This window comes from Argopecten irradians, chromosome 14 (assembly GCF_041381155.1).
Source record: "Argopecten irradians isolate NY chromosome 14, Ai_NY, whole genome shotgun sequence".
Lineage (NCBI taxonomy): Eukaryota > Metazoa > Mollusca > Bivalvia > Pectinida > Pectinidae > Argopecten > Argopecten irradians.
In genome coordinates, this window is record NC_091147.1 from 36,879,076 (window position 1) to 36,892,569 (window position 13,494).

Below are 13,494 nucleotides of genomic sequence, written 5' to 3' on the forward strand. Positions count from 1 at the left end.
GGATTAAGATTTTATTATCAAAGTAAAAGTCAATTCCAATGCTTTTCAGATTCCCGTACATCTACATGTATATGGCTTTGTTTACTTGTCTGTATTAGATAATGTCACATCAAAGTGTATAATCAGCCCATAAGCACAAGATGTATATTTTCAATGTATAGATTTCAAAATTATATTTTTTATATTAGATGAGTTTAATAGAAAAATGTTTATAGTGTACAAATACCACCGTAAAGACACCCGGATCTGATTTTTCAAGTTATATTTGCAGTAATTTTCATATTCACGAATCAAGAAGAGCTTTTGATACTGTATTCAACTCCAAAAAATGCCAACGATTTGAGAATTTCAAAACTTAGTATGCGATGGATTATGTGTTTTACTAAAGTTTATAATGCATCATACATGTTTGTCATTCCATGTGAAAGATTTTCACAGTTTAGTTCAACATTCCTAATGCTTTTTAATAGATTACTAAAGAAAAATTAACATGTCAACTTTTTCGCCCAATTATGTCACATATGATTTTAAGACCTTATGTTCTTTATGTGAACAATATAATTATTATATTTAAGACCGATTTTTACTTTGTGTTGGGAGATCGGGGCCTGGTCACAATATAATGTCAACAAGAACATCAGTGGTCCCACTCCCTGTATGCTGAGCACTAACCTTTTTAACATGAACATACAAAATCACCGAATGATTACAGATTTGATCTCAGAACTTATAAATCAATCAGCGCTGGTACGAAATAAAACGTATTTCATTATTGTTTCCAAATTTAAAATGAACCGTTTCAACCTCCGACGGTGTGACAAAATTTCGTGATGAAGTGACGTATAGCATAACCTACATAAAACTGATAAGATAGTGGTTTTTTACCAACGAAATTTCATCATATTACGTTTGACCTTAAGATAAATGCTGAACCGGAACCGGAAACAAATATATATAATAACATTTATCCCACCTCGGACAGAAATTTCCGCAAATGAATGGGGGAGAGCTGGCACATAGTGACCCCCTTATATTAGTTATATAGCCAGTTACTGACTCCCTATAAAGGCATCGAGGGTCAGTAAGATGTATAGGGGGCGAGGGCGTAGTTATACAGTCAGTTACTGACTCCCTATAAAGGTATCGAGGGTCAGTAAGATGTATAGGGGGCGAGGGGTTAGCCCGAGTCTTTTATACTCATTACTTATCCTCTGACGAATGTATCGCATCGAGGAACATTGTTTTGTTTCATTAAGTCTTTGATTACAATTTTTTGTCAAGAATCGGAAATCATGTTGGCTAACGATACAAACAATCACCGCTTTTAAAATAATTCTTACGTGGGCCTATAAATAGGCCTAATGAAACAAATCATATTGCATTATAATAAAATTTAATGACATTCTATAAAGTGTCATCGCACCTCGGACAGAAATGTCCCGAAATGATTGTCTTTAGACATAGACTGGGATGTGCGTTCCGGAATGGGATTATGATAAGTTTATGAATGCCTACTTATCAAATACACATTCCTTACCTTACACAATAGCATTTGAACAACATTAAAACAGTCTCATGTTTTACACGTAACAAAATAGTATCTTACCGCCATAAAAGTCGTTATAAGCTGTTTACATGTTACACAAAACTATTTAAAACCGGCTCAAAATTACGATAACAATTCAACTTTAAAAAAAACATTATTCATATCATATCCGGGATATATCTAAGACAAGAGCCCACCGACATGTAAGATAGTACCTTGTGAGCTGTGAAGTATTCATTGGTGTTAAGTTTGGGCTTATCGACGACAACGTCGACTCTCCTTATCTCCTGGTGTACGATAGCGGTGGCAGTAAGTAAATATTTTATTTCCTAAAATAGCTACATAATTCAAGATTTACATGCTAACCTGTAAGGAAGACAAACACAGAGGTTATTTATAAAGTGTTGGTATGGGCAATTTCAGCAAGACTTAATTTATGTGAAAAAATGTAAATCAATTATATATTTTGTTTCAGTCTGATATTACCATGATGAAATGGAGAGTTGTCTCCCTTTTACTACTAGTAATGTTGGTGAGTTGTAAGTTTGCTGCCTCCTCCTCCATACTTGATTACCTACAATCCCACCACGGATTGCCCAACTTTACTAAAGCTGAGCTCGAGCATTTGGAGGCTCAAATTGGCGGAGCTATAGCCGGTGAGTTCAATGAGCAGACAAGATGCTCTACTTCTATTTGGAAATTCTATGTTGTCAAATCATAAAAATTGCAAATAAAATATGTTTAAATCAAGATGCTCCACCGCTGATAAATGGCAATTTTTTCTCTCTATCAAAAACAGGAGCAGACAAATATGTATTTTTCTTCAGTGATAATTGTCCCGAATAAATTCCATGACACTATATCCTATATGGAATGGATCACTGAATCTGAATGCTTTAAAACCAAACTAAATGATATAAAATTATTAAGTGTGTTGATTCGACACATATATTCACAATTAAACATAAGTTATTTTTCAAATGATCGTTTATGCTCTGTCGGCGATGGAGCATCTTTAAGGAAATCAAGTGTAGATTAAGTCATTATAATATAAGCAAAAACGAGTTGAAAACATACCAGAGATAAAAATAGAAATGAGATTATATAAACAAAGTAAGTTTAGTGGTAGATTATGTTAGCGCTTTCCTTGCTGTCATTGAAGCACGAATTCGTGAAAAGCGATATTTTTTGTAATATATATATATGGCATTTCTAAAATTGAAACACTTAAAAAGAGAAAATTAATCAGTTTATATTGATATATTAATTCACATACTGTAAACCAACGATCATTCGTGTGCAATTTAAATTCGACAATTTCGGGATCTACTAAAATCTGCAAAAGTTAATCTCGATATGACTTAGTATGATAGTATCAAATGAAAGTAGAACTATATGTTATATGTTCCGCGAAATTAATCTCCGCGAAATTGTTTGAAACGGAATTTGCGAAATTTGATAGCCGTGAATAGAAGTTGGTTTACATTATTGTAAATATGATATCTGGTAAAAACAAATAAAATTATATTCCACCTGAATACTGTTATTGATTGATAGGTCACATTCCTGATTCGTTAATTGAGTCGTTGGGCGGTGTCATTGGCAAACGGCATCAGGTACGTACTGAACAATAAAGCTACCAGCTTGTATTCTATGGCTATGTATGTTTCACATTGGGAAATATAACTTCATAGCAGTTGGTTATCGTTTATGTTTACACAACCCATTGTAAAATACGGCGCTTTTTCTTTTTAATAGCATTGCATTTACTGCATAACAGGTAATTGCTTATTCCAAGTATAAAACAACAAAATATTGACTCTCTATTTAGGCAGCATATTGTGGTGTGTTGTGGTTATTCTCCCTGACTGCAGATGAGACATATAGCTAAAATTATGGGATAAACAAGTTCTCCAACACGTGCCTGTTATTTATCATGTTAAGCTAAAGACTCTGTCTTTTTCAAATTTTGTAAACTCAACTCCACAACTCGAATTTGATAAACATGATAAAAAACAGACATATGTTGGGGAACCTCTATTTTAAGGACAAAAAGCACATTGTCTGTTATAACCAAGACATATACAATTATCAAATGCCAAGTGTCTCTGTTAAATCTTTTAAATCATTTACATACATTGAATTATTTCTTAACATTTTTGTATCTTTCCTTCCTTAAATATTGTTTTCTGATGGATAGTTTTACCTACCACAATAGTCTTTGGTTTTAAATCTTTGTGATACGCACAACGGTTTACACGACAGGATCAATGTTTAATCCCAATGCAAATCTAGTTTTCACTTTAAAGATACTAATTAATTTTGCCCCTAAACAACCTTCTCGGTGGACCGTGAAATTAGGACAAAGAAATACTGTTCTAAGTGGTAATTGTCTTGTCAACAGAACATTATAAAAATGAAAAAAATAGTCTATTTTATTACCACTTTTTGCATACTACAGATCCTCTGTGGGTAGATATAGATCGCGATGTCAGCATTTTGTGAGCGATTTCGTGTCGTATTTTTTCTGGAAAATATGACGTTACGCTCGAAAACACACTACGTCACACTCAGTACGTACCCAGAAGGGCAGATAACTATGTAATATGCAAATACATTATAACAACTTGAATTCTTTTCAATACAGTGATTGATTATACTTATATGCGTTTTTCTGTATGCCAATTTCTTGTTGTTTCATTCTGAAGCGATATCTTTTTGTTTTCAGACGTTTCACGAAAACTCGAAGCACCACAACAAACTTCAACCGTTTGATAGCCAATAATTTCATTAAAGCTCAAATTGAAACTAAATAAAATCAAGTGACAGTTTGTTTGGTTTTTTTTTTTTTTTTTTTTTTTAATTTGTGTGTGTTCGTGTGTTTTTGCACCAGCTTTTGTCTCCAACCACATGTTGTCAGGAAATTAAATGAACTTAACAAAGGATGTAATATGTACATATGATTGAAATTATAAAGAAAATTATGAATGAAAGCCATAGTTTCAATTTACAAAAATAGTTACAATGTCGATTTGCAAGCTAATACCGATATCGGATAGACTCAGCTGAACAATTTATTGTCAATGCTTTCAATATTAGGCATTATCTGTTTAACATTTTCTTTTCCTTATAACGTGTCCTTTTCGATCTTATCAATACGTCTTTGATGTACAGTTCCAGCGATCGCTTTTTCACATATTGCAACTCACATTCACATTGAACATGCAACTTCACATTGAACTTTTACTGAAGGCTTCCGAATATTTTCCTGTTTTGCTGTATAAAAATAAAAACAAATTATAGACATTTGTTAGAAAGATAGTACCACATTTAATGACTAACTTTTTCGAAAATGAGTATGTTACATGAAATAATCTTTCATTGCCTTGGTTTCTTTTATCTTTTTGTAAGTTTAAACACTATTCCCAATTTTGATTCATCAATATTGCTTTACTTAAACTCGTTCCGAAACAAATATTAAAATCTTCTTACATGTAGCGATAATAACAATACAATATATATATATATATCGATATCTGCATAATCTGTGTAATCTATTTGAAGATCCAATTCGCAGTTTTGTCGTCTGGCCCGGTGATAGACGGCGGCGGGAAATATAAGACGACCCGCGTTATGGAAATTAACACTTGCTTTATTTTAGTAAAAATGTTCAGAAGATAATGATAACTGTTGAATTTGCGTTAAGCTTATAACATTTGCGACTTTACAAAACTATCAATCCCATTTTAAATTCCCATTTTAAAAAATGAAAGGCAATTAGGAAGTTAGTGCATTGGCCTTTATTAAAAAACTAATTAAAAATAAATTATAGTGTAATTAGTTTGAAGTTTAACCCCTAGATTGACTGGACTATTGGTTAGAGGTATTTGTTCTGTAGATCAGTAGGGTCCGTCAGGGGACAACGACTAATGAGCCCATAATTCTCTCCACATACAAACACAAATCTCATTCCATCTCTTCCAGTGGTCTGAACAAATCAATCGTGATGTGCCTGGCATTAATACATCGGTAATCTGCAGTTTTGTAGACTTCATTGTAACAGTGATGAATAGACCATCCTACGCTATCAGGAAAAGCAAAACGAACAGAAGTAAATATAAGATAATGTTGCATTAATGATAATACGTAATCTAAGACCGACTGTGTTCAAGTATGTCCTGAAAAAAGTCAGTTGCTTCAAATATAATGATCTTTTTGAGATCAAAGCTTACAAACGTACTTTCTCTGATATATAATTAAATAAGACCTTACATTCCAATTACAATGTTGTTTTTTATCTCGATTTCATCAAACATGTTTCTATTTGAAGAGGCTGTTGATATGGTTTACTCTCGCACATGATTTCAAAAGGCATTTGGAATCAATGCGGACATTTCCATGTACTCTTTACATCAGAAGACCAGCATCCATTTTGATATCTTTCTCTTTATATACTGTTCAGAGTCCGTATTTTATTTCTTCGATGTTTTGTTCATGCATTTTCGGTGTAGTTCCTAGTATTCATGGTGATTTTTAATTTTGCTAAATCCGCGGATCTTAACGAAGTACTAGAGGTAGCCGAGTCTGGCATCAGGTATATGTGGACATGATTATTTCATGAAAAATATATACATGTAATATATGTTTATCTATTAAGGATGGAATTTCGTGGTCGGGATGTATATTCATTGCAGTTGGTAAAAGAATCCGCAAGTCATGATAATCAAACACCCATGGAATATCACGATTTATCCGTAGCAGGTACGGGGGGGTGGGGGGGGGGTGGGGGGGTGGGGGGTCATTTACTGTCAGTCTCTCAACTGAACAATACTAATAGCCAGTTAATACGAAGATTCATCATGAATGTGGGTGGACATGTCATGCAGGTTTCAGAATGAAATCAAAACTACGGATCGTGGATAGGAGACTTGGTGATAATGCCCCAAGAGGGAATTAGTAGCAACACAAATGAATTTAATCCTTGAAAACAAGGAAATGGCTTTTACTTTAAGATCCAATGATAAAATAAGAAGTTAATAGAGAAAGAAAAGGACGTTATATAAGCCATTATTTAATCAAAAGGACTATAGTGAAAGAAGTACAGTATAAAATACCATATCAATAATCCGAAATGAAAGGCCAGAATAAATTCAAAGTAAAATCAAAAATCATTTCTGTGGAATATTTAGGGCCTTCTTCAGTCCAAAATAACACTAACGTGTTCATCTGCATGTTCGTTTTCTTATAGTAATGATAATCAAATATACAAACGATAAATTGTGGCCGAATAAATAATCCATAGAAACGATGTTTTATGTTACTTTGAATTCGGTTTTGCCTTTTATTTATGATTACTAATATACTAGCTTTTAAGCGTTATTATCTCATAATGATTACTCAAGCTAGCCACATGTTCAAACCCTGATAGTAACAATGGAATGTCACAGCCATTTTAATTGTGATATGTTGCTGTTTCACGTCAACATGAGTGATGTCATAATTTTCACGTTTTAGATGTCAATTATTTCACTATATACTTCACTTCATCTAGGTTGAAATTTATATAACAATAGTAACAAAACAAATGTAAATATTGTACATTATGAATCGCAACAAGACGTATTGATAACATGGCAAATAAATGGACCCTAAATTACAGAATGCGTGCAAAATGGCATCATCACATTTTCAGGTTTTTGCATATGCCGAAAAGCACTATGGTCTATAACACGAACATACCACAGTCTCCCAACACATACAGATATCCACACATACAACACGAACATACCACAGCCTCCCAACACATACAGATATCCACACATACAGCACGAACATACCACAGCCTCCTAACACATACAGATATTCATATATACAACACGAACATACCACAGCCTCCCAACACATACAGATATTCATACATACAACACGAACATACCACAACCTCCCAAAACATACAGATATTTACACATACAACACAAACATACCGCAACCTCCCAAAACATACATATATTTACACATACAACACGAACATACCACAGCCTCCCAACACATACAGATATCCACACATACAATACCACAGCCTCCCAACACATACATATATCCACATATACAATACGAACATACCACAGCCTCCCAACACATACAGATATTCATATATACAACACGAACATACCACAACGTCCCAACACATACAGATATTCATACATACAACGCGAACTATCACAGCCTCCCAACGCATACAGATATCCACACATACTACAAGAACATACCACAACCTCCAAACACATACAGATATTCATATATACAACACGAACATACCACAACCTCCCAACACATACAGCTATTCACACATACAACACGAACATACCACCAGCCTCCCAACAAATGCAGATATTCACACATACAACACGATCATACCACAGCCTCCCAACACATACAGATATCCACACATACAACACGAACATACCACAGCCTCCCAACACATACATATATCCACATATACAATACGAACATACCACAGCCTTCCAACACATACAGATATTCATATATACAACACGAACATACCACAACGTCCCAACACATACAGATATTCATACATACAACACGAACTATCACAGCCTCCCAACACATACAGATATTCACACATACTACAAGAACATACCACAACCTCCAAACACATACAGATATTCATACATACAACGCGAACTATTACAGCCTCACTAAGCCACAACCTTCTAACATATGCTAATATTCTATTCTTGATTCGTGAATCTAAAAATCACAACATCTGGAACTGTAATTATTTCAACCAAATTATTACTTCTACTTTTATTTCGTACTTCTGTGAATGAATGAAGGATTTACATGAAATATCACTTGTATCGCGTTACGTTACGTTTATAGTGTGGTTCATTGTAAAATACTGTCATCAAACTTTATGATTTTAATGGTGACGTTTATAAGGGTTTGGATATCACCCGCAGGTTTCTCATAAGGAACGCTCCATATGATGATTCAGAGTATGACAAAAACACAAAGGTAAATTGATTTGTAACCTTGTTAACAATACACAGGTTACTATGTACACAATAGCATTCATTAACGTCACGCATAGTTTTTATAAAATCATGAGCACTTCCTGAATACCACATTAGAATTATGAGAAATGAAGCACTGAAAGAAAATTTCTTTTGTGACTTTTCTCGTATTATATAACTAAATTCCATCTTATTTCCTTAATAAATTGCCGTATGACCCTACAGGTGAAGCGTTGGTGACACTTGCGCCTGTGAGGAAGACGCTGAGTTCTGTTCCCTGAACGAAACACATCATAAACAATAAAAGTGAGAGATTCTGCTCCTATTTAGCGCTCAGTACAATGGGAATGGGACCACTAATTTGCCCTTTGTCAGTATGCTGCATGTGAAATAGCACTATAAAATGGCAAGAGTACCCGTAGCACAAGGAGACATATCACGAATATACCGCAGCCTTCCAAAACATACAGACATTCACACACCGCTATACATGGGAGGCCTTCCTTAAATTATTTTGACTGTTTGATTGTCATATTGATGGACTTGCAGAAAAAACAGTCGAACATTTTATTCTATTCTATTAAGCATATGTTATACTAAAGAGTTATGATGGTTGATAGATTGAGTATCTGCTTTTATCACGAACCTTAAGTTAAAGTATTCGTTGGTGGAACAGTTTTGATACAAAATTATGTGACGCCGTCACGATTTTCACCAGCCTCTATGGGGAGCTTCCAATGTTCTCCCACAGCGGGGGTCATTTCAGCGATATAAGGACAGTATGATCGAATTAGGCCATCAACGACGCCTTTAACGGTACAAGATCCTTTAAAGTGCCGCTTAATGTCGCTCTCTTACAACTCAGGGTCACCATAACATTAAATTAAGGAGACCCTGGCGGCATGAATATCTGTTTTACAATTTTCATCCCCATCTCCATCATGGTTGGTTCTCTGAAATGGTATGAACAATGATCAAATTTGCACTTAAATATGATGTAAGGTTTTTGCTTTGTGTCAGTTTTGTTTTCATCAATTTTCATTATAGCTATGATTCTCTCTGAACACAACGTCATTGACACAATTATTTTTTTTATGTCTCCGGAATGATATCATTTTGCCCTGAAGCCACATATGGTACTTATTAATAAGTCAACTTTTACGTCCAAATTACCATCCCCTGTTATTTGCATGAAGATGATATTTTCGCGATTTCACGAGTGAGTTATTTTTTTTTTAATTTACAAAAGCCCGAACCTTAGCGAGTGTCTTTTGTAACTTTTAAAAAATAACTTACGAGTGTGAACTAAATCTAATATTCAACAACCACGAGTAGTGTGACCTGTTTCTCCTATAATTATATTCGTTTTTAGTCGATAGAAATACGGCAGGAATACGGTAACGTGTATTTACCGAAATATGCAAATAAGGTGTAGTAATATCTTTATCAGAAATAGACACTAATTAGTATTCAAAAGTAATCGTTTGATAAAGAATCCATTGATATAAAATTCATCTAATTGGGAACATAATTAATACTTATTTACCGTCTTATTGAGTTCATAGTTTAAATTTTCATAGTTGCTTCCAGAAATTAAAACTCAATGTCGAACTACATGTATACATTTAAAAGCATTCGAACTACATGTATACATTTAAAAGCATTCGCAAGAGACGGCTTCGTTAATTTCCCGCCAGATAATCAGCAAGAACAAGTTCGTTTCATACACGTTAAATCTACGAAACTCATCAGTAAAATTCTTGTTCGTCAAGATGTATTATAAGTACTAAAGGTCATTTTAACATGTATAAAAACGTCACGTATTTCAATACAACGACCACGACGCTTACGCTCTTCAACAGCAGTTTTGGACGTCAAGCGGCGATCGCAACATAGAATGACGTCATTTCATTATTGATGACGTTGACACTGAGAAATAAGTAGTTCGGTCTAAGTTTACCGTGTCAGCCAATCAGATGCCTACAGAGTTTATGCCACGTGTGGTATAAACAAATTGTTATTAATCAACAGCTGCAGTGTTTATCCAATGTCCTGAGACTTGAATAACAATAAAAATAGTATAAAAATATACATTAGATAAATAAAAATACACACATTTACTCTGGTATTGCTCTTTGGATTTTTTATAAGACATTCACAATGATGTTTTTCATTTTCTCGTATAAAGACAAAATTCATAGAATTGATTTTGTATTATGTTCTTTTTCTGTGAATGAACATTTATTTTGTCAAGGCTAAAACATAATTTCAGGTGTTTAGTTATAAAGAACAGCGATGGTTCCAATAGATCTCCTTGTAGCATTGCTAGTCTCAGAGTTTGTGCCGTTTCCGTTGACCAATTCTGTTTTCTGTTTTTCAAGTGGGAACTGCACCATCCAACTGACTAAATTCCTCTTATTTCGAGTTTTCCACATAGTATACAGGAATCAAGGGTGTCAAATGCATTCTTAGGTCGAGTAATATCATTCAAGTTAACAAAGTTTTAGCTGATTGGGACATTACGGGGTCAACTACTTGAATGAGACACAAATCAGTAGATTATGAAGCTTGATTGAAGCTCGTACAAATGCTGGAGGGACCTGCCTGACATTTCATATGTAGACTCATATTGGACACTGGTTATGCATTCCCATATACATACAACATGTTTGCGGCTACAAGACAACAGTTTTATTACAAAGAGCCACGACATGAACATATCGCTGTCTTCCAAACATATTTTGACGCCATTATCATCTTGAGGTCCTAATGGTGGCGCGGTAATGTTTATGTGTTATTGTTGCGCACCTGTTGGCTTTTTCTCCTCATATGACATGTTATATCTTAGAAGACGCCTACATGCGATTTTAATTACAATAACATCAAGTATTACTTATGAACCTAAATTATCACACGAATAGCATCTTAGCAATAATCGTGATCCTAATGTGATATTTCACCAACACGTTCTCTGGCCCAAAAATAACCTCTTTTTAAGCTTGCGATGACACAGGCTAATTCGTTAAAACCTTATTTCATTAAAAACCCAATATCTTTGAACCGATGGAACTTACTATGGTCACAAATCCAATTATGTTTAAATTGTATTCATTTACCAGTATTGTAGATCTGTCGCTTTCAAACCCAGTTCCCTATGGGTCTCGAAGCGCTAACAACTGTTGAAGAACACTGATTCCTTAAGACGTTTACAAAGTTCTGTCTATCTCTATGAAATCTCCTCTCCCATGAGTCGCACGCAAAAGACGTTAGGTAAAGTTCACTTTTGGGTTGTTGTCGGAATGTTATTCTTTGCAAGTAGTGTGCCTTGGTCACGGCTTGATTCCCTCCTGGACCACGGATCTGGTTACATAAGACAGATGTTACCGAGTACGCATATAGAGGCAAGGGAGTGTAAGCGAAAGGTCAGTAATTCTGCAGAGATGTATGTGCTTTAATTATAGTTACGACAGTGACAAGAAAGGTTGTGCGCACTTCATTTTAAACGAAATGTGTTCGTGAGAAAGAGTCAGATTTAGCTTTTTTGTCAGCCTAAAAATGAATTTGTAAATGAAAAATTGGATATTGTTTTTCATTATTTATATTGATTTGCAGTATTTAAACGTTGTTCAAAGATGGAAATGGGTTAAAAAAATCGAATACAATGCTGTATCAAGAATATTCCAGTCAAAATGATATTTAAGGATCACTAAGTCGTTTTTGAAATGTAAGAAAGATTTTTTTTGTCAAACTCAACTCAAGTTCTATTATCTCATTATGTCCCCTACGCGACATTTTAATGGCAGTTTCTGTTCCTGGTTATCTCCCCTGGTCTAGATACCAATAATCCAAGATTTTTTCCTCTACTCACTAAGATTCAATAAAAATCAGTTTTTGTGAATGACTTGATGGTCTCTAAAATGGCGGCTTCTGTTCCTGTTTAGTCCTAAGCTTGGAGAGAAAAGGTACCTGGTTTGTCTGTACAGTCAGTACAATGCGACATGGCGGAATGTATTGATCAATGTTTTGACGTATTTTTTCATACTGCTAAAACTTTGAACTTATTGCATTCAGCCGCCGAAATCATACATCATATCGCATACCACGCAAAGGGGGTCGCGGTGACTGGATAGTTAAGATGTCTTTACAGATTACCAAATATTCTTACCTCTGAGTTTTGAGTTCGAGTTCCATGTGGGAGAGAACTGTGGGGTTTTTTTTCCCTCCGGCTATGCACCATCTCTTAAAACTGGCTCGTTCTAAAGGGTCCCTTGCCTTGATTGTTATTATGACGTTAACGCTATCTAACCAAGTTCTTGTAGAGTATTGTATTCAGTATTGTAAGCTGTTGAAAAGATATTAGACATGGAAACTAAAATTAATTTCAATTATTTTTATACACAATAACAAGTCTTCTAGTTCAAGAGGAATTATTGAAAGACTTTGTTTCGCTTTATCACTTTATTAGTCTAAAATATTCACATTCATCTTGTTTTTGCTTCAATCATCTTTATTTATCAACGTCATCCGCTGAAATAATTAAGATTTTAGTTATTATGCGGTGTGTTTCGTTTTCTTTTTACGTTTTCTAAATAGCTTTCATTTGAGTTTGGTATGCGAGTGATGAGGTTTGTTTAATTGTTTAGTACATCTTGTGTTACCGCTCAAACAATACAGACCTTCGGTTAGTATCATGCAACGACACGTAGGATTCAAATTCGTAACATAGAGGTAGGATTTTCACAACGCCATATCGGTCACAGCGGTCGGGGTCACTATGATATCGGCTGAGAGCACTTGATATCCGGAGGTTGTTTATGTTGTGATGCGGTTGTTCTGTTTATTAGATTTAACGTCCCATTATCAGCCGGGTTCAGTTAAGGGCAGCCTCCACTGCATGCAGCGTGTTACGTG

General features: G+C 34.7%; 1 long non-coding RNA gene across 1 annotated transcript; it reads left to right on the forward strand.

The window, feature by feature from the left end:
* The first annotated feature begins 1,726 nt into the window (after positions 1–1,726).
* LOC138307858 (uncharacterized) lies at positions 1,727–4,377 on the forward strand. Its single transcript, XR_011206051.1, has 4 exons — positions 1,727–1,855; positions 2,022–2,202; positions 3,104–3,162; positions 4,275–4,377. It is a non-coding gene; the product is annotated as an uncharacterized lncRNA (long non-coding RNA).
* The last annotated feature ends 9,117 nt before the right edge of the window (positions 4,378–13,494 follow it).